This window comes from Marmota marmota, unplaced genomic scaffold, assembly GCF_001458135.2.
Source record: "Marmota marmota marmota unplaced genomic scaffold, marMar, whole genome shotgun sequence".
NCBI lineage: Eukaryota > Metazoa > Chordata > Mammalia > Rodentia > Sciuridae > Marmota > Marmota marmota.
This window is the reverse complement of record NW_026000211.1, coordinates 2,861,280-2,885,983: the sequence shown is the minus strand read 5'-3', so window position 1 is coordinate 2,885,983 and position 24,704 is coordinate 2,861,280. Positions and strand designations below refer to the sequence as shown.

Genomic DNA, 24,704 nt, shown 5'->3' with positions numbered 1-24,704 from the left:
ACTGGTTATTTCCAAACTTTTTTATATAGTTATACTATCAAAAAATTATGTTTGGAAATTCGTATTTAAAGTATTTATTCCTTCTGTTCAATTCTCTGCCTTGCAATTTATGTAATTTAGAAGATGTCAGGTTAATATGAAGAGGAACTTTGTAAATGGTTAAGTTCAAGGATGAAGGTCAGCAGGGTGAGAAGTTACAGGGAGGAGTTTAACCTATCACCAGGCAGTAGTGAAAAGCTGTGCTTTTAGGTTAGGTTGGAAAGCTGTGCTTTCCAACGTGGGCACTTTGACAAGTTGGATAAGCGCTCTCAACCTCAGTTACTTTGCCCACACTGGGAACGTATTTGTACATCCTTCCCACTATGACTGTTGACAGACTAAAAGAGCAATCCTGTACAGCACTGAGACAGGGTCTGGCGATCAGTGAGTGTTCGAGGAGCATCTGTTATGTGTCTCAAAAGTTTTCATAACAACAAGAAGAACAAAAAAGGAATCAGGAATTACAGATCCACCTGGAGACAGGACTGAATGATGGTTTCCTCATTCCAGTATCCAAAGTGCATGCAAGTTTTAAAGTCAAGAAGCAGACGGAGAGGGACACTGAGATATAGGTCACCTTGGAAATAATTTGGCAGAATCATATTCTGAAAAACCTTTTTCCTGTTGTTCCCTTTTCCCATTCAATTTCTTATTCTCATACTATTCCATGAAACAAGTTAGTTCCGTGCAAATGACCTTGGGGTCAGAGGACAAGGAAAGGGAGCTTTTTTTTTTTTTTTTTTTTGGCTGTAAAGAATCTTCTCCCAGCTCTAATCGGACCTTCATGGATTCAAAATGGAGAAAAATGTCATCGGCTCAAGTGAGATTCTGTCCTAAGACTTGAAGACCTTTGCTTGGACTGGCTGAAGGGAGCTTTGCCACTGAAGAGCTGAGTAACTGGACCCATCACTTAAGCTAATTGAAAGTAACTAGATCTATTTTTAAATGTGGAAGAGGTGATTTTTTCCCCCTATGTAATATATGATAAGTCTTTCTAAAAATAAGTATGCAGATTATTTTGATTCATCTTTCTATGAGATAGCTGGGCTGGGAATGGCTCATAATTTAATTGTACACAGTGCTAATATTTATTTAGAAGGAAGCATAAAATTTAAGCCCCATCTTAATTCACTTTCCCCCAGAAATTTAACTAGCAAGAAAAAAAGGGATAACTCATCAAATTCCCTCCATTATTATTATTATCATCATTATTTTTACTGTTTTTTGTGGACAATTGCCAGAATTGAGTGTTTCATTAAATTAACACAATGTAAAATGCTGTATTAGTCTGCTCAAGCTGCTATAACAAAATACTATTTGTTGGCTTGGTGGTTATACAAATAGACATATTTTTTTACAGTTCTGAAATTCAGAAAGTCCAAAATCTAAGTGCTGGGCAGTTAATCCCTGGCAAAGAACCTCTTCCTGGTTTGCAGACTTCCACCTTCTCTCTATGACCTCACATGGCAGAGGAGAGCTCCAATGTCTGTTCCTCTTATCAGGGCACCAATCCCATCTCAAGAGCCTTGGCTTCCTAACTTCCTTTAAACTGAGTTAGTGCCATCTCTAAATACTGTCACTTGGAGGCTTGAGGTTTCAACATATGAATTTTGGAAGGAACCCAATTCAGTCCACACCAAATGCCAAAATATTTACATGTATAGTTTTTTTTTCCAGTTTTTTTGTTTTTAAACCAAGTAAGCTACATTTTGTGACTCCAATATTAAATGCTCTAATAGCTTGGATCTGTGACTAGCTTTTGTTTATACTAAAAAAATTCTTGATAGAACACACTCCTCCGTTTTTATTAAAATATGAGCACTAATGTAAAATTGGAACAATATGTCATATGATTTACTGTATTCTGGGTCAAGTGTTGAAAGAACTATTCAGACAACCTGCCAGGTTCTGTTAGGTTACACCCAAAGCTTCACGGTTTAAGACAAATGCAGGCTGAAAATTTGACTCACAGACATGTGGTCTGGCTCAAAACTATGCTACATGTATCTGGAAACACCCGCACACCCCCCCCAAATACACATACACACCCACGTATACACACAGAGCCAAGAAACACAGAAATGTCTTCAAAGAATGAAAGCAAAAACCAGAAACTGAATATCTTGTCTTACAAATTTCCTCCATCTCTTGGAGAAGCAACTTGGTATTTCCTTTGTGGTTTTCATTTCAAGGAATTTTTAAAATTCAGCAGTAAGTTGCTTTCTGTATTATCTCATAATACAATTCCCTCTTTAAAAATGGATGTATTAATAGAGGTACTTGGGGCATCAGAAGTTTGTATGAGGTATCAGAGAGGACTGGGAGAAGGTGTATAAAATGGTCTGAGGAGAGAGAAATCTAATACTGGTTGGCTTTCTCATGTTGGCCTTTAATCCCTCAGGTACCAACATTAATGTTAGGCCTTAGGATAACAAGGATTTTGGAAGAAACCTTAAAATGAACTTCACTTAAAATGGAAAATAAAGCAATATCAAATATTTATAGGGTGCTGTGCATGTCTAAGTATTTACAAAACTTACCAAATGATAAAGCAATTGTTACAATTATCTTTCAAATCCCCAACAACACTGTGTCTGGTACACAGTGGATGCTCAAATCATTTGCTGTTTAGTTGTTCTTTTCTTTTCTAATCAGAATTGGAAAAAAAAAGGTTGAAATAACAAAACTACCAGACACACTTTAAGAAAACCATTTCTTGTAATTCATTTCCTCCAGTTGCTGATATGTGTTGCTTTGGTTTCTATCTTCTTGTTGAGCAATAAGTACCATTACTGTTATCTTCATGATCTTCTCATCTAGAAGGCAAGAAAATAATCAACTTGACGTGGCTACTCAAATGTGAGCTAAGACAATTTCTGAGCATACATAATGTTTGTGGAACAATCTTCTCTAGGAAATTCAGAACCATCAGACCTGCTCCGCCCCTATACAGTGCAAGGAAATCATTCATAGAGACCATCACCAGGGGATTCTGTCTCCAAGTTCAATGAGCCTGTTGCTCAAATTGACTTTACATGTGAAGTTGTTTTTGTCCCAAATTCTAAAGTCCAATATCTGTGTTTTTAATAGTTCACACCTTTTACTCAAGACCCAAAATATTATTTTAACTCATTAAAAAACTTGAAGCTCAGCAAGGCCCCACATAAACTAGCTACTGCATTTCTGAGGTTCATTTGTCTACCTAAGAACTTGGCAACTATAACCGACACTCTGCTTTGGCCCGTGAATAACTAATACAAGTAGGGGAAATTCTTTTATATTTTATTCCACAGTAGGATTATTTTGGTAGTGAAATTCTACCTTCCAACATAAGGATAGAAGAAACCTATTAGGACACATGTTTTACAAACTCTTTCAAACTATTTTTCTAACATTTAAGTTTTGGCAAATGTCTTACTACTTTCTGCCCATTATATTTTTCTCTAACTTACAATGACAAATGAAATTTCATGAAAACTTTAATTTAAAAGGTTTTTTAATATATATTTTCATTTCTCACACTAAGTGGAAACATGTCATTGAAGTTCATGAAAGAAAACACTGTTGATGTGTTGCTCTATCCCAGAAAATAATTATGGCCAGGCTGTGATAATGATATTGCATAAATGTAAGGATATCCTATTAAATACTGTGAAGAACATCAACTGTTTTTAAGGTCTGATAAAGAATTCTTTAAGCTATTTTTAACTGTGTCCTTTATAATGGTTAGCATGCTGAGAGACTGATAATCCATAGTAACACAAAAATTTTTGCAGCCACATGCAGTGATGAGTTTATATTTGAAATTTGGCTGAATTCAATTGCCAAAGCTTTGGTTAAATCCTGATTAATATTTATCTCAAGTAGAAATAGTTATCAAACTGGTAGATGGAGATGAAAGTGAATAATACTTTAAAATATCAGGATTACAGTGATCTCTACTCCATGAAAATATGAGAATCTATAGAAGCAAAAGGTTCCCTGAAGTTCTGAGTCCAGTTTATGTATAATGGATGCTCTTTTATACCTGCTCATCAGAACAGTGGTGAAAACACTGCGGTTTTCTAGACCTTGTTCAGATATCTCATTCATAACATTACAAAAAAAAGAAGAAAACAAACAAACAAAAACCCCAAATCCTCATTCTATTCCAATGCATCTACCATAGCAACCATATATCTAGCCATAAAACAAGACATATATTTAAAAGAATTTAAACTATTCATGGTATATTCTCCAACCACAATAGAATTAACTTAAAAATAAACAATAAAGATAACAAGTGAACAACAAACAATTCTCTTTTTAATATAGATACAAAAATTAACAAAATTTTAGCAAATAAAATTCAATAACATATAAAAGATAATATGCCATGATTAAGGTTGGTTTATCCCTGGAATGCAAGATTTGTTTAATATTTAAAAATTAGTCAATGGAATCCGCATATTAATAGCTTAAAAAGAAAAATTTATGCAGAAAAAATAAAAATCATATTAGAAAAAAATGTTTAAATTCCTACATCCTTTCCTGATAAAAGCTTTCAGCAAACTAAAACTAAAGTAGGGTTTCTCAACCTAAACATTATGGATATTGTGAGTCAGATAACTATTTGTTGTGGGAAGCTGTTCTGTGAACTGTCGCATGTTTCTCAGACACCTTGCCCCAGTTGTAACAGCTAAAAATGTATCAAAACATTGACAAATGTCCACTGGGGAACAAAATCACCTCCAGTTGAGGACAACTGAACTTGAAAGAATTCAATTGCCAAAGCTTTGGTTAAACCAAAAAGGGTATCCACAACAGCAACAATAAACAACAAGATTAAAAAGGAAAACACTTGAAGCTAATATTCTAATAGTAAAAGGTTAAATGTGTTTTTCATTAGATCCAAGACAAGGGAAGTATGTCTATTTTCATGAATGTTATTCAACAATGTAATGCAGACTCTAGCTTTATTCTAGTGGAATAAAGCAAAAAGAACAACAACAATAAATAAATAAAAGGCATGAAGATTTAAAAAAGAAATAAAACTTCATTCTTATACAATATGATGATCATCTTCATAGAAAATCATATGCATCTTCAAAAAGCTACTAGTACTAGTTAGTCGTGTGACATTGCATGAGAGTCAATTAGATCAATACAACATATAGAGAATCTAGAAATAGAAGTATACATATTTTGGTCAGTTGATGATTGTTAAAGGTGAAAAGACAATTTCATGAAGAGAATTGTTGTAAATGATTCTGAAACAATTAGATATCTGTATTTAAAATAAAAGAATTTTTATTTACACTTAATATAAAAAATTAACTCCAAATGTATCATAGAACATAAATGTAAAAACTAAAACTATAAAACTTCTAACATAGAATAAAGGAAAATATAGGAGAAATCTTTGTGGTCTTAGATTCATCAGTTTTCTTTGACATGAGGCCAGAAATTCGATCCATAAAAGAAAAACACTGATAATTATTTCATTTACCACAATTAAGAACATCTGCCCTCCAAAAAGAGAGTAAGAAAATGAAAAGACAAACTATATTGGGAGAAAATATTTGCAAACCACTTACCTAATGAAGTTGTTTCTTTTAGAATATTTAGAATATATGAAGATCTGCCCCTTTATTAATTAGAAAACCAACAACCCATATTGTAAATATGGACAAAAGATTTCAATATGTGTATATTGGTTCTAGGATTGACCCCAGGTGTGCTTAACCACTGAGCCACAAACCCTAGCCCTTTTTATTTTTTTATTTTGAGACGAGGTCTTGCTAATTTTCTTAGAGCCTTGCTAAGTTGCTGAGGCTGGTTTCGAACTTGCAATCCTCCTGCCTCAGGCTTTTGAGGTACTGGGGTTACAGGCATGCGCCACTGTACCTAGCTAAAGAGATATTTTTATCAACGATATAATGATAACAAATAAGCACATGGAAAGAAAGTCAACATTATTAATTATTCAGAAATGCAAATTAAAATTTCAATGAGATATCCTACATGTCTATTAGAAAGACTGATCATACCAAGTGTTGGCATACTCATAGAACAACAAAAAGTCTTAGAAACTACAGGTAGACATAAATTGTACATTGGCTTTAGGAAATAATTTGGGAGTTTCTGAAAAAAATTAAAATATGCCTATCAAGACCCTAGGTACCTATATAAGGAAATTAAACAATATATACAAATAAAAACTTGTATATGGATGTTCATAATGGTCTTATTTGTACTGGCCAAATAAATTTGTCCTAATGTTATTGTCCCAAATGTCCATCAACAGATGAATGGGTAAACAAATTGTGGTATATCCGTACAAGAAACATTACCAAGCAACAAGAAGAAATGGACTACTGGTATGATACAGATAGATCTCAAAATAATTAGATGAACTTGAAGAACACAGAAAAAGTATATGCAGGTGATTTCATGCACATAAATTTTTAGAAATCATAAACAATCTGCAGTGATAGAAAGTACATCAGTGGTTGCCTGAGAGCAGAGGGGAAGAAAGGAGAAAGGAGGGATGAAGATAGACATGAGATGATGTGTTTTGTTTTGTGATGATGTTATCACAAGTACGTGGATTTGTCAAAAACAATAAAATTGTGTATTTTAAATATATGCAGCTTTCTTTGTGCCAGTTCCAGCTCAATAAGCTATTAAAATATGTAGAGAGACTGGGGCTGTAGCTCAGTGGTACAGCACCTGCCTCACATGTGTGAGGCACTGGGTTTGATCCTCAGCACCACATATAAATAAGTAAAGATACTGTATGTTAAAAAAAATCTAAAATATGTAGAGAAATTCCAAAAGCAATGGACACCTAGAAGAATCAAGAAATAAACTGAGGAATAAAAACGCTAGAAAACAGCAGCAAACACATTCTACCAGAAGAAAGAGTAATGCAAAACAACGCCTTTCTTTGCATCGTCTAACAGGTAGTAGTAACCTGCGTGGGACTGGTGAAAATGTCCTATTGAACTTGATGATACTAGGTTTCTTTCAGAGAAATACAGGTGCTTAATTATATAAAGAATCACACCAGAGAAGCATATTTGCAAATTTCTCATTGTTTTGTTTTTCCTTAGCTATTATCTGTTTAACCAATAGTCTCCCCCTGTGCTCTCAGTTCACAAGGCTTTTTTAATATTCCTCTACTTCCTACATGGAAAATTCAGCTCTTCAACAATATGCATGGCATTTAATAGAAGAACATCAACACAAAGTTCAAATCCGACCTTTCTCATTACCTTTGACAGAGCCACCATCCATCACCACTAGAGTTACCATGGCGGCCTCCTAACTGGTCTCCTTGCTTTGGCCCTTAATGCCTTTCAGTCTCTTCACACAGCAGCCAGAGCAAGCCTACTGAAATGTCAGGTGGATCGTGTCACTTGTCTACTCAAAACCTCCACTTTTTACTGAGTCAAAGCCAAAGCACTTACAAGACACCCCCTAACCTGCTTCTCATCATGAACCTGAGCTTACCTGAGATCTCTCTCCTCTCTTTTTCCATTCAAGCAGCATCTCTTGCTATTTCTGGAACTCATAATCTTCATCTTCTAAGGGTGTCCTAAGCTTATTGAATTAAACAAGGAGATTTATCAACTCCTAAGATCATATATATATATATATATATATATATATATATATATACACACACACACATACATATATGTATATTTACATATTATATATATTTTAATGTTCAAGGGCCAAGATATTAAATAATTTAATATATCACTATATATAAATTTTTACTATTTAAGTTTATTTTTAAAACAACTTTAAATTTATGAAGATAGTTTTCTCTATCACAATTCTTGAATTGTAACAATTTTTAATAAAAGAGAGCATTGAACATAATAATCTAAGAAGCAGGTATAAAAAATGGAGTTTTAAAATTTTTGACAAAGTTAATCAAAAATTTATAATGCACATAACAACTGTTAAACAAAATTATGTTGTGTTTTTTCCCCTATCTGGATGTTTATCTGTAAGATGAACTTATCTGGAGAAGGTACATGTAAGAATTATTGAAAAAATTAACTCAAAATTCTGTCAAATAACTTTTTTTTGTTGCTTTGACATATTTGGCAACTTTAATAAATTACAAGCAAAGTTGTTAAATAGAGATTTTTGGAAAATTAATTTTCACTAATAAAGTGTTTCTACATTTATTATACAAATTGTATACATGTGAAAACTTTTAAAGTGTTTTAAAAGTACATTTATTTTTTCTAAGTATTAATTTCAAGTTCATTACTATTATGAAACAATTAAAATTGAAAGAATAAAACTTACTACCACCAGCATTTACCAAAATAGTTAATTCAAGTACTGATTTTGCAAGTGCTGAATTAATGAAGATTCTTAATTCTTTTTTTTTTTTTTGGAAGGGGTCATACCAGGGATGAACTCAGGGGCACTGGATCACTGAGCCACATTCCCAGCCCTATTTTGTATTTTATTTAGAGATAATGTTAGAGTTGCTTAGCACCTCACTATTGCTGAGGCTGGCTTTGAACTTGAGATCCTTCTGCCTCAGCCTCTCCAGCCACTCGGATTATAGGTGTGCACCATCACACTCGGCTCTTACTCAATTCTTGGAGAGTAAAACACTTTTCTTTTTTCCTGAGGTGATATGGACTGAAGTTCAGGTCTTGCACCTACTAGGCCAGTGCTCTACCATTGAGCTATATCCCCAGGCCCTAAAACACTATTTTCAAAGCATAGATCTTGCTCTGCACAAAGGGTTATTGGACAATGTTAGAGTCATAGAATAAGTCTTTAAAAGTAGTTCAGATTCATGGCTGGCGTTGTGGCACAGCAGAAGAGTGCTCACCTAGCACATGTGAGGCACTGGGTTCAATCCTCAGCACCACATAAAAATAAATAAATATAATAAAGGTGTGTGTCCAACTATAACTAATTTTTTAAAGTAGTTCAGATTCAAATTTTCTTTTTTTTTGGCATAAAATGTATATTTTGATGTTCATTTTTTTATTTTTATTTTTTAATTTTTATTGTTGGTTGTTCAAAACATTACATAGTTCTTGATATATCATATTTCACAGATTCAAATTTTCTTAATGAGAAATCAGTATATAAACTATTATAGCAAATCAGCCAGCTAATTAGATTTATCAGAGCCACATAGATACTATTTAGATAGTTGTCTATGTGAAGAAATTTGATCTTTAAAATAACTTTCAATACTCTTCTACTCTTTTCTCCCCAAAGAGTAGGAAATAATTGTTCTATTGATACCATTGTTTCAAATGTATACATTTAACTTGGAGTTTGATGGATAGACAGAGATTCTAAAAATATCATCCAAAATAGAGATTAAAAAATCCAAAAAGAAAATAATTATAATCGTAAAAATAACTCTAGCTACCAGTGAACATTATATCAAAGTAGACTGCCTTATATGGATTATCTTCTCTAATCTTGAAAGTCCTTAGTTACAGAGGTTAAGTGTAAATTTTATGCAGGTCAAGTAACTTTCACGGGGTCACAGTGGTGGCTAGTTTTGGAGCCAAGCTTCTATCCTGATACTCCCTTTTCAAGTTTTTACATGTACCTTCTCCAGATAAGTTCATCTTACAGACAAACATCCAGATTAGAAAAAAAAAACACACACACACATAATTTTGTGTAATGGTCTGATCTAGTAGAGTGTAGATATTCAACAGAGTAAGATATTTAGATTTACAAATAGAAAGCAAGAAGGGGACAGATATTTTAAACCCCTTGCTATGGGCCTGACAGGATGTGTAGCATTTAAGAAGCATCTCGTTATTTATATCTATATGCATATTTGGTAAAGCCTGCATGAGAATATAAGTTCTGAGATTTCTTTGTATATAGGCAACAGACAAGGAAAAATAAATAAAAGTGATTAAAGATTTAGGAAGCAATGCTTCTAATAAGAAAACATGAAGTCTTGTTTGTTTGGAGAAGAAAGGACAAAATATTGGTTTAATGTTTAAGGAGAAACTGACTAATAAGAGTATCTAGATATCTAAAAAGGCACTCTATAAATGTATGTGAAAAGGGTTTTGTTGCTTCCTCAGGCCAATATAAACAGAAACAAAGCTGATTGTTAGAGGCAGAGTGAATGAGGCCATAACATTTCAGAGGAGACTTTAAGAAGCATTAAATAGGATGCTCATATGATATTGAAAAACCATAAAGAAGGACTAGAGGCAGAGATAAAGATGGAAGTATACAGGTTATTTTAGGAAAACCATTGTATTGATCCCCATTCCATTCTGCCCCAGTGTTTTCCTTAGAAAAATAAATATAAATATATAAACACATGAGCACACAAATTTAACCCTGCTTTCCAATCTGCAAGTTATATGGAAGGGTCTCTATTTTTAAAGAGGAATCTGAAACTCAAAACATTTAAGAAGTCTTCCCAATTTCACACAGTAATTAAGTGGAAGTCAAGGGAGGCAGTTTGTAGAGAAAAAAAAAATTAAAGCACAAAACTTAAAAGAACTAGGTTCTGAAGTGGAGTTGGTCACTTGCCATCACTTATCTGGGAGAAAATAACTTCCTAATACTTTATTTGTAAAATAAAAAATATACACAAAGACTAGTAGGAAAACTAAATGGGCTAGTGTCCAAGAAAGTACTTTGAATATGAATACAAATACGTTGAAAAACAATTATGAAAGAATGAGTGTCCTTCTTGTATGCTTAAAGGTTAAATTTAAAGACTCCAAATGCTCATTTTTTAACAAGTAAGGTTTAGATCTAAATGTTTAGAAACCTTTTCTTCCCGTTATGTTTTTATTTGAATACTTCTCCTCCTCAAGTCATTCTTGCTATTTGACATGTCTTAAAATAGATCATGTTTTGAAACAATATTGAGAGATTTTAGCTATCTCATAAGAACAGAAGTAGTAGCTGCCACATACTTCTTTGAGTTTTCATCAGTCTTTTCACAGAGTATTAAAAAGATGGTCATTATGATATTGGAGGATCTGCTTGCCTTTGTTGTAATTAGAACAAACTGAGAATAAACATGAACAATGAAAACTACTTATGATTTCAGAGCAGAAAAGGATGGATATAAGGGCAAACAGGCTTAATTAATTTGTACCTCCTTATATGTCACTCATATATCCTATTGGGATTGGAATTATTCTCACACTTCCCATTATTGAAAAACTCTAAAAATGTTCAACCCACATGCAGACCCAATAATTAGATTCCTCTGATTGCCAGTTGCTGAAAAAAAAAAATGTTTAAGTCATAAATAGCAACAGAATCCATTGATCACAAGTAAAGTGGAGGGAAACATTACTGAGTAATCTCAATCAAACAAGATAATCAAACTTAGCGATGCTGTTTCCTGCTTCTCTGGTATAAATAACAAAACTGCCCCACTAGTTTCTCCACAACCTGAATGTCCCAAGGCCACATACCTCATCTTTCCTTCCACTTTCCTCAGGGAGAATTCTGGGTAAGAAAAGAAGGAAAATTGATATAACTCCTTTGCTAAAATGACTTTAGCTTCCTCTGCATTTGTGTTTGTGACATCTTATTATAAGATGAGCTAACATCTATTATTAATTGATGTACTAATTAAAGCCATACTTGCAGTTTCCATTAGCTTATTCCCTAAATTCTCTAGAGTTGGCTGTCTGGTTTTAATCAAAACCAAATGGTAGTCCAAGTTCCCAGCCTGGAGCAGCTAGGAGGAAGTCATTCAGTGGAGGCACAAGAAAGCAGAAAAGATAAACAGATGATAGTTCACAAAATTTGTGTCGGACAAAGGATGCAGATACTGTGCGCCGCTTTAGAGCTGTGATTCAGGGACTGTGTCATGCTAGATGGAAGCAGTTGCAAGTGTTTAATGTCAGCAAGACTCTAATATGATCAAGATGGAGTCTGTCTTCTGCTTTTCCAGCCCTGGGTTTGTGTAAACTGGAGGATTGCAACTGGAGGTAATGCTCCATGTGCTGTGACACAAACTACTTTATTCTGTGAAGAATTCTTGGGATCAGAGAGGACCTGAAGAAAACATTCCATTTACTGGATTCTTGGGATTCGACTTACAGATTTTCTCAGGTACAAAATGTAAGCCTGCAGCATTTTAAATTTTAAGTAATATTTTAAAAAGCGTATGTGTGTAGGGGGGTAAAATTCAGAAGAATGACTATTAAAAGCTCTCAATTCATCTTGCTCTCTTGAAAGATCTTTAGAAATGAGCCCTGGCAAAGGTCTTTTGATGAAGCTGTGTCTATACATTTAATATAGTGGAGAGACTGTCGATGGGGGTAAAACTATGTTTTCTTTTGTTTCTCTCTCTCTCTCTTTTTTTTTTTTTTTTTTTTTTTTTGCTTTTCCTTTTTCTCCCAAGTGTGGGATAGAAAGAGCTTTAGGACCTTATGACTCTCTAGCTAATCACCTCAAGAGCTTTGACAAACTCACTTCAGTTCTGTGAAAACTCAGAACTCCTAAAAGCCCAGGCGCCCTGCCCTCTTTCCACCCCTCCCCTCTGCTTCGTGCAGCCTCTCTCACATGCACACTTCTCAGAGGCAGGAAATACTTTCCAGGCAATCTGGGCCTGGTGGTGGAGGCCCCTTTCGCAAAACATCGGTCTGAATTTAGTAGACAGAAGTCACTAGGAACGCCTTGACAGGATCCGGCTTCAGCGGAGGCTCCCTCCAGCTGCGGAGGGTGTTTTTGTTAGAATCACACACTACGTACAACTGCCTAGAATAGAGCCATGATCTCAACCACGAAATGTGGACTTATATTTTGGAGAAGCTAACGGGAAGGACTGCTCTCCTAGCCCGAGTCTGGACGGTGTCATGCCCTGGCTTTGCGTCTCCTCCTGTCTAGGTAAGAAGCTCAGATTGTCTATGCTTAGAGATAATCTTTGAAGAAGCAGAGGGAGAGAAGTGTTAGCATCTTGCGCAGAGTTGGTGATTTCCTAGGTTTCAGAGCTAAGCCCTGGTTCCAGGAGTAGAAAATGTTTAGTAAGTAGAAAACTGTGAGTCAAGTCGGTTTTTAGCCAAATGTCATTTCTAAAATAGACTCCATACAGATTTTCCTCTTTTCCTCTATAAAGTAACACTTTGTTTCCATTCCTTCTTATTCCTATTTATTAATAGAGCTATAAGGACTGTTTTTCTACCACATGGCACAGTATGAAACAAATCCATCTCTTCACACATTAAGGGTGAGGTGTAAATGAATTGTCCCTTCTTTTGCCAAAGGAAAGGGTAGATAGCACTAGAGTGACTTTTTCTTAATCATGAGCGCCCAAAGAATTTTTTTGTGTCACAATTAACACTGTGAAGGCTGGATTCTTCACTATTTCCCCAAGCCAGTTTCAGCCACAAGCTGCTATGGTACATCCTAAAGATTTCATGTTTTTAAAGCGGTCAACTTGAAATTTCAGATACTACGTCTGTCCTAACTGTATTTAACATGAGTTTGGGAAATGTAAACATCAGAAGTGGATTTAATTCATATTAAATTTCCTTCATTCACTCCTTAGATCATATTTTGTGTGACTGTTTTGAATAATTGAAGTAAATCTCAATGACAATGACACTCCTATTTCAAAGTAGCCAAAATCAGTAAAATCACACAAAAAGTGATCATATGTCCATACATAGTATAATCTAAAATTACGTTTCCACTAGAATAAAATGTGTCTTCTGTTATGCCTTCTAATCTCTAATATGTCTTCACATTTAAATGTGTGTTCTATGAGTAAAGAAATTTAGTAAGGATTAAAGTAGCATGGGCTTATAATAAATAACATACTGTTATATTCCTGAATACTCAGAATAAAAATGATTATCTTTTGGAAATAATATAAAATGATATGTAAAGGGACTAATATTCACATGAATGTCCAAATGTATAAGATGCATGAGAAAACATGCTAAAGGAGGGAAGTTTTGACAGTTGGATCAGAAATTGAGAATACACTGATGACTTTCAATTGTTCACTAACAGTTCAAGTTATTTTAAAATTAAAATATGAGATATAGCATTTATTTTTTTAAATGTTAAATATGAAATTCTGTAGACTGGGGGTGTGGCTCAGTGGTAGAGTACTTTCCTACCATGTATGAGGTCCGGGTTCCATCCTCAGCTCCATGAAAAGAAAACGAGGAAAGGACAGAAGAAAAGAAGGAGGGAGGGAGGGAGAGAGAGATAATGAGGGAGAGGAGGAGGGAAGGAGGAAAGGAAGGAAGGGAAAAAGGAAGGAAGGAAGGGAGGAAGGGAAGAAATTCTGACTTATTTATAGTATAACAATAATACAATTCTTAAATAGAACATCAGAGAAGGAAAGAGCATAAGAGTTCACAACTTCTCAATATTCTCTTGAATTTGTCAACGAGGAAGCTGAGGAATGGCATTCAGAGGTGACCTGTCCAAGGTCATACTGCTAGCTCAAAGAAGTGATGACAGTACTACCACAGTGCCTTGATTCGTCATTTAGATAACTTCATTCTGCAATGTGTTGCTCTCAAATAATAATTATGCATGACGAAGTATGACCATGTCCACTGGAAGATTACTTTGCAGAAAGAAAAATAGAGTTTCTAATGAAGAAACACAAAGATTTAAAGCTATACCAATGTAACTAATGAAGAAAAAACATGATTTTTAAAAAACAATCAAATTCACTAAATCATATAGTTTATTCAAATGCAAATGTTTTCTTAAAAAGATTTATTGGCTTCAAAAAACACTTTAGAGGAGTAAATTGTTTTGTGACTATTTATGTTTCATGTTCATTCAAGAAAATTATTCATATGCTAATGATTATATTAATTTAAAACTAGCATTTCTTTAAAAACAGGTCTAGAAAAAAGTTTGTCTACTTCACATTCTTGTATTCAAATGATATCATAAAAAAAAAACTATCCCAACCAGTGATTTTCAGAAGTAACTTTACAATTCCTCCTTTGGAATTGGTTTAAGAATTTAATGTACCCAGCCTTTTTTTTTCAAATCTAACCTAAATTTCTATTGTTTCAGCCTATTTTTAGTTCTATGTGCTTTTTCTTCAATGGAAATGTAAAAAGTTCAAATGGACTATGAAAACATAAATGTACATTTCTAGACCAACTAATCCCAGTTTATTTCACCTTCATTTCTACAGATTGTTTCCAATCCTTTGGTTCATATATCTACACTAAGCCTTCTACAAAGTCCTTCAGTTACAGAATACAGACTTTTTTTTACAGTATATAAATGAATGTCTCACCAGTGCAGTGTAAAATGGGAGAGTTGGCTGGGTCATCTGTATCATATATCATATCTGACAATATACACTGCTGTGTAGGACTGAAGCACTGTACTTTCCAAGCAAGAGCCTGTCTCATAAAACTAGTATATTCCATTTCTAACAGATGACCTTTCTTTGCAGAGAATGTGTGTTATGATACTTGGGTAATATTTCTTGGTTTGGTTTGGTTTTGTTCATTTTCATGAACCAGATTGACTTTCCTAATATTAATACCACCTAAAAGATACACTATTCAACACCTCCAGAGTCACCACACTCTGTGTTTATGAAATGAGGAGTAAATGCAGTCAGCAGAAATCTATAATTGACAGCACAATTACTAGTAAGGAAGCTCATCATTTCTTTTTTTTTCTTAAGAAGATTATAATTTAATAAAAGGAATTTGTCTACATTTTGCCAAACCTATCCTTACCTTACACCTTGCTAAAAATTCTTAAGGAATAGTTAAATCTTATTTATAGAGGATTAGGTCCCATGGCCTTAAGTCTAAATGGGCAATTAAAATTTATGTGTTTTTTATTTGTTTCTTCTTGCAAAATGAATGAACTGTGACTGCATTGTCTTACAATGAGATCAACTCTTTAGAAACTATCATGGAATAACACAGGGTCAAATGGAATATGACCCAGACCTGGGGCAGGAATTTTATTTTCAAAATAGAGAAGTGTCAATAATTGTACAGGAGAATAGGTCTAATAAAATTCAGCACAATTTAAGTCAAACAGGTTTATGGAGAAGCACTACTCTTGATTGGCTTTAGTGTGATATAGAATTTATTTCTGTGGTTATGTGTTGATATTTGCTAGCTTAGAATGTTGAGTAATATATGGCCTTCACTTTTTTAAACTTTTAAAAAATTTTTTTAGTTGTAGATGGACAATACCTTTACTTATGTATCTTTATGTGGTGCTGAGGCTCAAACCCAGTACCTCATACATGCTAGGCGAGCGCTCTACCACTGAGCCACAACCCTAGCCCTGGCCTTCATTTTTAAGGAAGTTAAATAATAAAAATATGAGCTGTAAACTTTGAAATTGAGTTTAAGGAGAAATTGTACATTTTGACCAAAGGATTATAGAGTATATGTAAGTGGACTTGAGAGGATTAAACAGGAACTCAGATGCAAAAAAACTGAAAGGCAACAATTCACTTAGTACATATGAATTTGCTCATTGAGAGATGAATGGAAGAGACAATTGTAGCTGTTTGTATGTGTGAAGATTGCTTTTGTATTGGACTGCAGTAATACAATATTTTCGTAATACAGTTCAAACAATTCAAAGAAAAATCAGTGCTATTAAAGGAAATTAGAAAGATCAAAGAGCAAGTTTAGAAATTTAATTAGGGCTTCCTTTTTTTTCCCCCAGCAGTTAGCAAAATATCTAGCATGTTAGGAATTGTCAATACCACTTGTCAATAAATGCTTGTAGAATGAATGGGAGGAAAAGAGAAAGGAAGGCAAAAGATAATCAGGATTGAAAAGTGTTAATCTGTGAGAGTTTTTCCAGATATCCTATTAATGATGGAATAATAATTGTTAAAGGGGAAGAAAAATAAGTGGTTGGCAAAAGTCATCAAAGGCTGAGGCCAGAGGTTAGCATCACTCTTGTAAGATGACATTTCAAGTTAATTAAGAACCAGGAGCATGAGCGTCCAGAAATAGCTTTTTGAAATGAAAAGTTACATGAGAGTAGAGAGAACAGAGCACTAGTGATTTTTCCACAATTTAAACAGAGTGGTTCACCAGAAAAGTCCTGGGCAGGCTCAGAGTGCTGGCTTTGACTCTATGCCATTTGAGTCCTTGAATCATTGCATTTTACATTTTGGTCTGATCACACCTATATACTGAAATAAAAGCAAGAGTTAGATTTAGCTCATACTCAGCCATGAATTCTGCACCCAAGATCAGTCAAAAGTTGATGGAGTCCTTCTCATCATCTCCATCATCAACATTATCATCATCTCCACCATCAACACCATCACCATCACCATCACCACCACCACCATCAGCAGCAGCAGCAGCAGCCACCCAGAGTGGCACCGAGCCTCCATGGGTACTTGCAATGTGCCTTAAACTAAGTGCTCTGTGCGTGTTATTATCTCATTATGATTATGTTAGTTCATTGTTATTATTTCCCCTCAACAACTTTTCAATATTTCCATTATAGATGTGATTAAAACGAAGTCACATAGAATTTAGGCAAATAACGCAGCATCAGGGGGGAAAAAAAGGATTCTTTAACAATATCTTGCCTTTACAAAATAAGGAGATAAAAATCCCTGCCCAGCGAAAGTTATTTGATATTAAGCTGTTTACTTAGTCCTGCAAACATTTCTTCTTATTTATGAGTATTTTGTATTACTACTAAAGGAGATAGTATAAGTAACACACCAAACATAGTACCTGATCCATTACACATGCTTAATAAATGGAAATTTTTTCTGCTTTTACTATTATCATTTGCCGGAGCCCGGCTGGCTGGGCAAAATAAGCGGAGGGTGACGAACAACTTGTGAACGTTGATACAGCAGGAGTAGGAGCCCTTTATTGCAGGACAGGAGCAGTATTTATACATTCCACACAGCTTATCTAATTAGCATAAACTAGATACATCAGTCAACCAATCAGGAATCTCTACACCTAATGGCTCGGTTTTGTTACTTCTCAAACCACTCCCTCTGACATTTTGCCAGGCACCATCCAGACTTGTTTACGAACTTTAACATTCCCCTGGCAAAATGCCAGGTGTTATTTTGACTTGTTTACAGACTCTAACATTTCCCCCTTTTGTTTAATTTAAATAATGACCATAGTGGTTTTTACAGAAACACCATAAATAACCTACTACAAACAGAAAGGGAGGATACAAAATGCCACAATACCAAGCCAATTGATGGCTCCATGCAAGAAGCCCTTGGAAAAATTATACCAGCAATGACAGCGTTAGCAAAGATACCGAGTTACAATTTGTTGTAGATTACAGTTTGTTGTCTCAGTCCAGGTAAAGCAGTGTCTCAATAGATTAACTCACAGTCCAGGTAAATTCTGCAGGCAGCTAGCTTAAATCACAGTCCAGGTAAGTTCTGCAGGCAGCTAGCTTGATTCGAAGTCTCGTCCATTTCTCAGCCAAAGTCTCGTCCGGTTCTCAGCAACACTGGAAATTCTTCCACCTTCGTCTTCACTGGCACTGGGACGAAGGCAGGAACTCCGGATGGCTAAAGAAAATCCTGTAGCATTCTACTAAGAAAACAACCTTCTGAACAATTTAGTACATTATCTCAAGGTTTTTTTGCATTTGAAATAAGCATTAATAGTGCTCATTACTCATCAGCTTCCAGGTGTGGGAGAACCATTGTAGCTTAGTTATTGGCATTGAAAATGACCAAACATCAGGGACACCAGTAGCGTCTTCTGCTGGCTGTAGTGCCTGGGCAGCCCCAGATGGCCCTGGGGAGTGTCCCGGACTCAAACTGCTACTGGGCACAGGGAGCAAGAGCCTGCGAGACTGTGCCTCCAGGTCAGGTCTAGATTTGGGCTCGCGGCAGTGGAAGAGCCAGCTCCCCGGCCAGGAGGCGGGGAAGGGCCAGTCGCCGCCGCCTCTTGGAAAATCCTTGCTGCGCTGTGACCGGCTTGCACACTCGGCAGCCGCCTCTCCGCTTCACGCACCCTCCGGTAACGAAAAGTATTTAGTAATAGCCTTTTGCTGCAACTTTTTTCCTGATAATCCTTCTTCTTCTGAACTTTCTTTTTCTTTCTGACTAGAGTTCCTGGGCTCTTATCAACACATGCCCTAACTATTCTTGGTTCCACTGGGGTGCCTTCTTCCCTTAGTAATTTACTTCTCACCCCTTCCATATTTTCATCACAAAGACAATACAATACACTGAGACAAAACAAGACACAAACATACTGTATCAATCTTCTCCATTTTCTCGAAATGGCCATTTTTCCTCTCGCCCTATCTGCCTAGGGACGAGCAGATTTGCTCCCGTCCTATCTATGGACGGGCAGCTTTTTTTCGTCACTTACCCCCGAGTGTCCCGGGGCTCCCCGTAACGGGCCACCATCTGCCGCAGTCCGGCTGCAGCAGAATAATCAGGGGGGGGACGAATAACTTGTGTACGTTGATACAGCAGGAGTAGGAGCCGTTTATTGCAGGACAGGAGCAGTATTTATACATTCCACACAGCTTATCTAATTAGCATAAACTAGATACATCAGTCAACCAATCAGGAATCTCTACACTTAATGGCTCGGTTTTGTTACTTCTCAAACCACTCCCTCTGACATTTTGCCAGGCACCATCCAGACTTGTTTACGAACTTTAACATTCCCCTGGCAAAATGCCAGGTGTTATTTTGACTTGTTTACAGACTCTAACATTTCCCCCTTTTGTTTAATTTAAATAACGACCATAGTGGTTTTTACAGAAACACCATAAATAACCTGCTACAAACAGAAAGGGAGGATACAAAATGCCACAATACCAAGCCAATTGATGGCTCCATGCAAGAAGCCCTTGGAAAAATTATACCAGCAATGACACCGTTAGCAAAGATACCGAGTTACAATTTGTTATAGATTACAGTTTGTTGTCTCAGTCCAGGTAAAGCAGTGTCTCAATAGATTAACTCACAGTCCAGGTAAATCACAGTCCAGGTAAGTTCTGCAGGCAGCTAGCTTAAATCACAGTCCAGGTAAGTTCTGCAGGCAGCTAGCTTGATCCGAAGTCTCGTCTGTTTCTCAGCCAAAGTCTTGTCCGGTTTTCAGCAACACTGGAAATTCTTCCACCTTGGTCTTTACCGGCACTGGGACGAAGGCAGGAACTCCGGATGGCTAAAGAAAATCCTGTAGCATTCTACTAAGAAAACAACCTTCTGAACAATTTAGTACATTATCTCAAGGTTTTTTTGCATTTGAAATAAGCATTAATAGTGCTCATTACTCATCAGCTTCCAGGTGTGGGAGAACCATTGTAGCTTAGTTATTGGCATTGAAAATGACCAAACATCAGGGACACCAGTAGCGTCTTCTGCTGGCTGTAGTGCCTGGGCAGCCCCAGATGGCCCTGGGGAGTGTCCCGGACTCAAACTGCTACTGGGCACAGGGAGCAAGAGCCTGCGAGACTGTGCCTCCAGGTCAGGTCTAGATTTGGGCTCGCGGCAGTGGAAGAGCCAGCTCCCCGGCCAGGAGGCGGGGAAGGGCCAGTCGCCGCCGCCTCTTGGAAAATCCTTGCTGCGCTGTGACCGGCTTGCACACTCGGCAGCCGCCTCTCCGCTTCACGCACCCTCCGGTAACGAAAAGTATTTAGTAATAGCCTTTTGCTGCAACTTTTTTCCTGATAATCCTTCTTCTTCTGAACTTTCTTTTTCTTTCTGACTAGAGTTCCTGGGCTCTTATCAACACATGCCCTAACTATTCTTGGTTCCACTGGGGTGCCTTCTTCCCTTAGTAATTTACTTCTCACCCCTTCCATATTTTCATCACAAAGACAATACAATACACTGAGACAAAACAAGACACAAACATACTGTATCAATCTTCTCCATTTTCTTGAAATGGCCATTTTTCCTCTCGCCCTATCTGCCTAGGGACGAGCAGATTGCCCCCGTCCTATCTATGGACGGGCAGCTTTTTTTTCGTCACTTACCCCCGAGTGTCCCGGGGCTCCCCGTAACGGGCCACCATCTGCCACAGCCCAGCTGGCTGGGCAGAATAGCCGGGCGGGTGACGAATAACTTGTGTACGTTGATACAGCAGGAGTAGGAGCCCTTTATTGCAGGACAGGAGCAGTATTTATACATTCCACACAGCTTATCTAATTAGCATAAACTAGATACATCAGTCAACCAATCAGGAATCTCTACACCTAATGGCTCGGTTTTGTTACTTCTCAAACCACTCCCTCTGACATTTTGCCAGGCACCATCCAGACTTGTTTACGAACTTTAACATTCCCCTGGCAAAATGCCAGGTGTTATTTTGACTTGTTTACAGACTCTAACAATCATTATCATGAAAAGTTTCTGATTCCCTTAATATTGCTTAAGAAACAGAAGCATGAGCTTCTACAAATAGTTTTAAATGAAAAGTTACATAATTCCAGGGCTGGGGATGTGGCTCAGTGGTAGAGTGCTTGCCTCGCATGTGTGAGGCACTGGGTTAGATTCTCAGCACCACATACAAATAAATGAACAAAATAAAGGTCCATCAACAACCCAAAAAAAAATATTTAAAAAAAAAGAAGAAAAGTTACATGAGTCCACATAGAAAGCAAGCAGTGATAAAATCAAGTGCAAATGTATATAGGTAGAAAATAAAATGAAGTAAAATTATGGATATTAAGCATAAGTAAGATGAAAGCTATATCAGAGGCATCGACCCCTAAAAGGATACTGAACTAATGGAATTGGTGAAGACTCCAACAATTTCTTCTTCTTGACTTCAGTCAAAACTGAGCTTATGTAACGACTTAAACCTCACTCCCCTGTTGTAACCTTGCTATTTGAGCACCTGTGTTCATGTAGCTGTTATCTCTATTTACACTTAGTGATTACTAGGTCTACTGTTGGAGTGTTCTTAGAAATGATAGCAAAGCTAAAAATAAAGTGACCACTTAAGCAAAGCCGCAACTCACTATGGTGATGATAAAGCATTATAACCCACATCCCTTATTGCACAGAAATGTCCTTTTTATAATGAGGGGAAACCACATTTCAATCATATTACTTTGCCATCCAAAAAAGGGGTGGGGGAGGCACCAGACTTTTAGCACCAAATTTAACTCTAAGCTATTTCTTGTTGCATGAAAAATTCCAACTGAAAAAAGTTACAGAAAAGGCAATACCTTTCCTTGGTGATAAGGGATTCTATAGAGAAGACATACTGCAAAGTGATGATTCATTAATGAGTTGCTTTGCATAACTCATCTAAGGCACAGTGTGGTACTAAACGCCACAGGTGCTCTGAACTTATAGGGTGGAACACTATTGAAAAGGCTTTATGCTTTTGAAAGATAAAAAATGGAGACCCCCCCCCAAAAAAAAAAAAAAACATTTGCATCTGTGAGAAAATATTATCTCTCATGATTGTTTTAAATCAAAGACCTCCTGTAAACCACATATCCCCAGAAAGGTCTTAGTGATAGCAGAAAAAATACCATGAATGTTCCAAGATTTCCTCAGATTTCTCATGGGTGGCTTAAGAAAACCTTAAGAGAATCTCCATGACTGACTGCCCTGAGCTATAAAGTGGGTGGTAAGTCAAGCCCTGCCAGGATTTGGACTCCTCCCTGCAAGAAAATTAGATACTGCTCAGGAACCTGGCGGTAAAAATAGGGCACCACCGAAATAATAGCTTCCAATTTTGCAACACCCTGCTCTTTTCTGATAAGCGGACTTCTAGTAGAGGGCAAGGGTTAATTTTCAAATTTGCCGATTCCTGGAGTAACTCTATTCTGAGAGCAAAGAATGAGAAAAAGTTTTCCAAGTTCCATAAAAGCTCTGAGATATAAATTTAAAAATAGATTAACATTAAAAGAATATTTTTAATTTCTGTGCCTACTTCTTCATTTTTCTTCTGAAAACCAAATGTGTTGGGAACTTGGATGTGCCTCTCAGAAAAAGTGATATCTTACTTATTCTACTTGGCTCATTATACATGGTTTATATTGTAATCTGTTAACATTTCTGTGACTTCCAGGCAGCTTAAAGACAAGGAATCTATTTCATATGTAGTATTTCAATCTCCATTGAGCAATTTACTAATAAAAAAATTCAACAGGAGTTTTTATGTTTTCCATTGAGAACTAATGAAGTATAATGAGTAAATTCCAGCATTAGACAAAGAATATAAAAGTAAATGGAGAATGATTTAGTGAGGGATTAAGGACAGATTGCTGCTAAAGAAAGAACATCTGCATAGACTCTTAGGAGATAAATTCTTGCATTGTATTATTAAAACTTTTCCCCACAACTTAATTCTATCCTCCTCTAATGTGGATTACATAATGTAAATATTTCAAAAAAAGAGCACTAATTATCTCTTAATAAAAGTTGGCTGTCCTGACTAAACTCATAGAAATGCTTTTTAAAAGTGTTTAACATTTTTGCTTTTTGCTCATAAAGGAAATTTTTAAAAATTCTTATCTCCACTGAGCCTTCTGGCTGCACATGAGCATCTTGATACTTTAGTTGTCGGTGAAAAGCATTTCTCTTCATTTTGCTGTTGAGTTGGGTGGCAGTGGGAAAGTGTCCCAATGTGCACAATCTAGTTTGCTGGATAATTGATTTTTTGACAGTTTCTTTGAGAAAAAAGGAACATAAGTTAGCCTGTACAACTGATGTGTGATGAGGGGTCACTTTGACATTAGTTAACCACACATTTGAAGAACTGTATTAAGCTAAACTCATGTCTGTTCTAAGATTGTCTATCCTAGTTGTCTAATTCACTCCAATAAATGTTCATGGTCATATAGTATGTACAAAACTGACATCCTGAGAGTAGCTAAGACACATCAAAATTTAAAACTTCAAGAAGATATTCATATTCCCAGTGTCTCCATCCCACTAACATGACGCAGACCACAAAGTAACAAAGATTTGAGGTGTTATCCTCTTGGTTCAGATGCATTCTTTTCTTGCAAAAGTACATTTTTAGGAAGTGTAATCTACATTTAAGTGAAAGGCGATTATTCTCCTTGTATCTTCTCTGCTTTTTCACAGGGACTGAGTACGTGTTCTGTGGTCACTCGTGTGGGGGTGGGGGGCGGGTGCGGGGGTGTGTGTGTGCGCATGCGCTTTAAGCAACGGTAGAAACAGAATATAACCTAGAAATTTAACATGAGATGGGTAAACATGAACAAAATCTCTAAGTTAAACCAGAATAAACTCTAACTTTCCAAGGAAAAAAGTAAGAAAAGGAAGGTAACAATACTGTTATATCTTCCTTTTCCCATCTATTAAATATGGAAGACTGTGTGATGGTATCTAAAAATAGCCTAGGAATTAATCACATTCATTTATTGTATTTGTATATCTATATATATATATATATATAGAGAGAGAGAGAGAGAGATACACACAAGTATATATATAAATATATGTATATACAGTCAGAAATCAATCATGTGTTCATTTATACTTCTATATTATGTGTGTGTTGTATATATGTATATATACACATATTATGTGCATGCACATGTGTAGGTATATACATATATACATACATATTATATGGGTATATTTATGTAAATGTGTGTGTATATTTTTCTGTGTATACATACACATATATAGTGTGTGTGTGTGTGTGTGTGTGTGTATATATATATATATATATATATATATATATATATATATATATAAA

General features: G+C 36.0%; 1 protein-coding gene and 1 long non-coding RNA gene across 6 annotated transcripts in view; one reads left to right on the top strand and one right to left on the bottom strand.

Annotated features, from left to right (window-relative positions):
* Positions 1–1,701: 1,701 nt before the first annotated feature.
* On the bottom strand, positions 1,702–7,628 carry LOC125612875. Its single transcript, XR_007343350.1, has 2 exons — positions 7,534–7,628; positions 1,702–2,855 (listed from the first exon to the last, which is right to left on the bottom strand). It is a non-coding gene; the product is annotated as an uncharacterized LOC125612875 (long non-coding RNA).
* Positions 7,629–11,820: 4,192 nt separating this feature from the next.
* Dlc1 (DLC1 Rho GTPase activating protein) overlaps positions 11,821–24,704 on the top strand; it is a 389,714-nt gene continuing 376,830 nt past the window's right edge. For 2 of the 5 annotated variants that reach the window (XM_048791801.1, XM_048791798.1), the window contains exon 1: positions 12,596–12,909. The gene's annotated coding sequence lies outside the window, so the exon portion shown is untranslated. Of the gene's footprint in view, positions 12,142–12,586; positions 12,910–24,704 lie in introns of those variants that run through there. The other 3 variants (XM_048791799.1, XM_048791800.1, XM_048791803.1) reach the window with 3 other exon arrangements.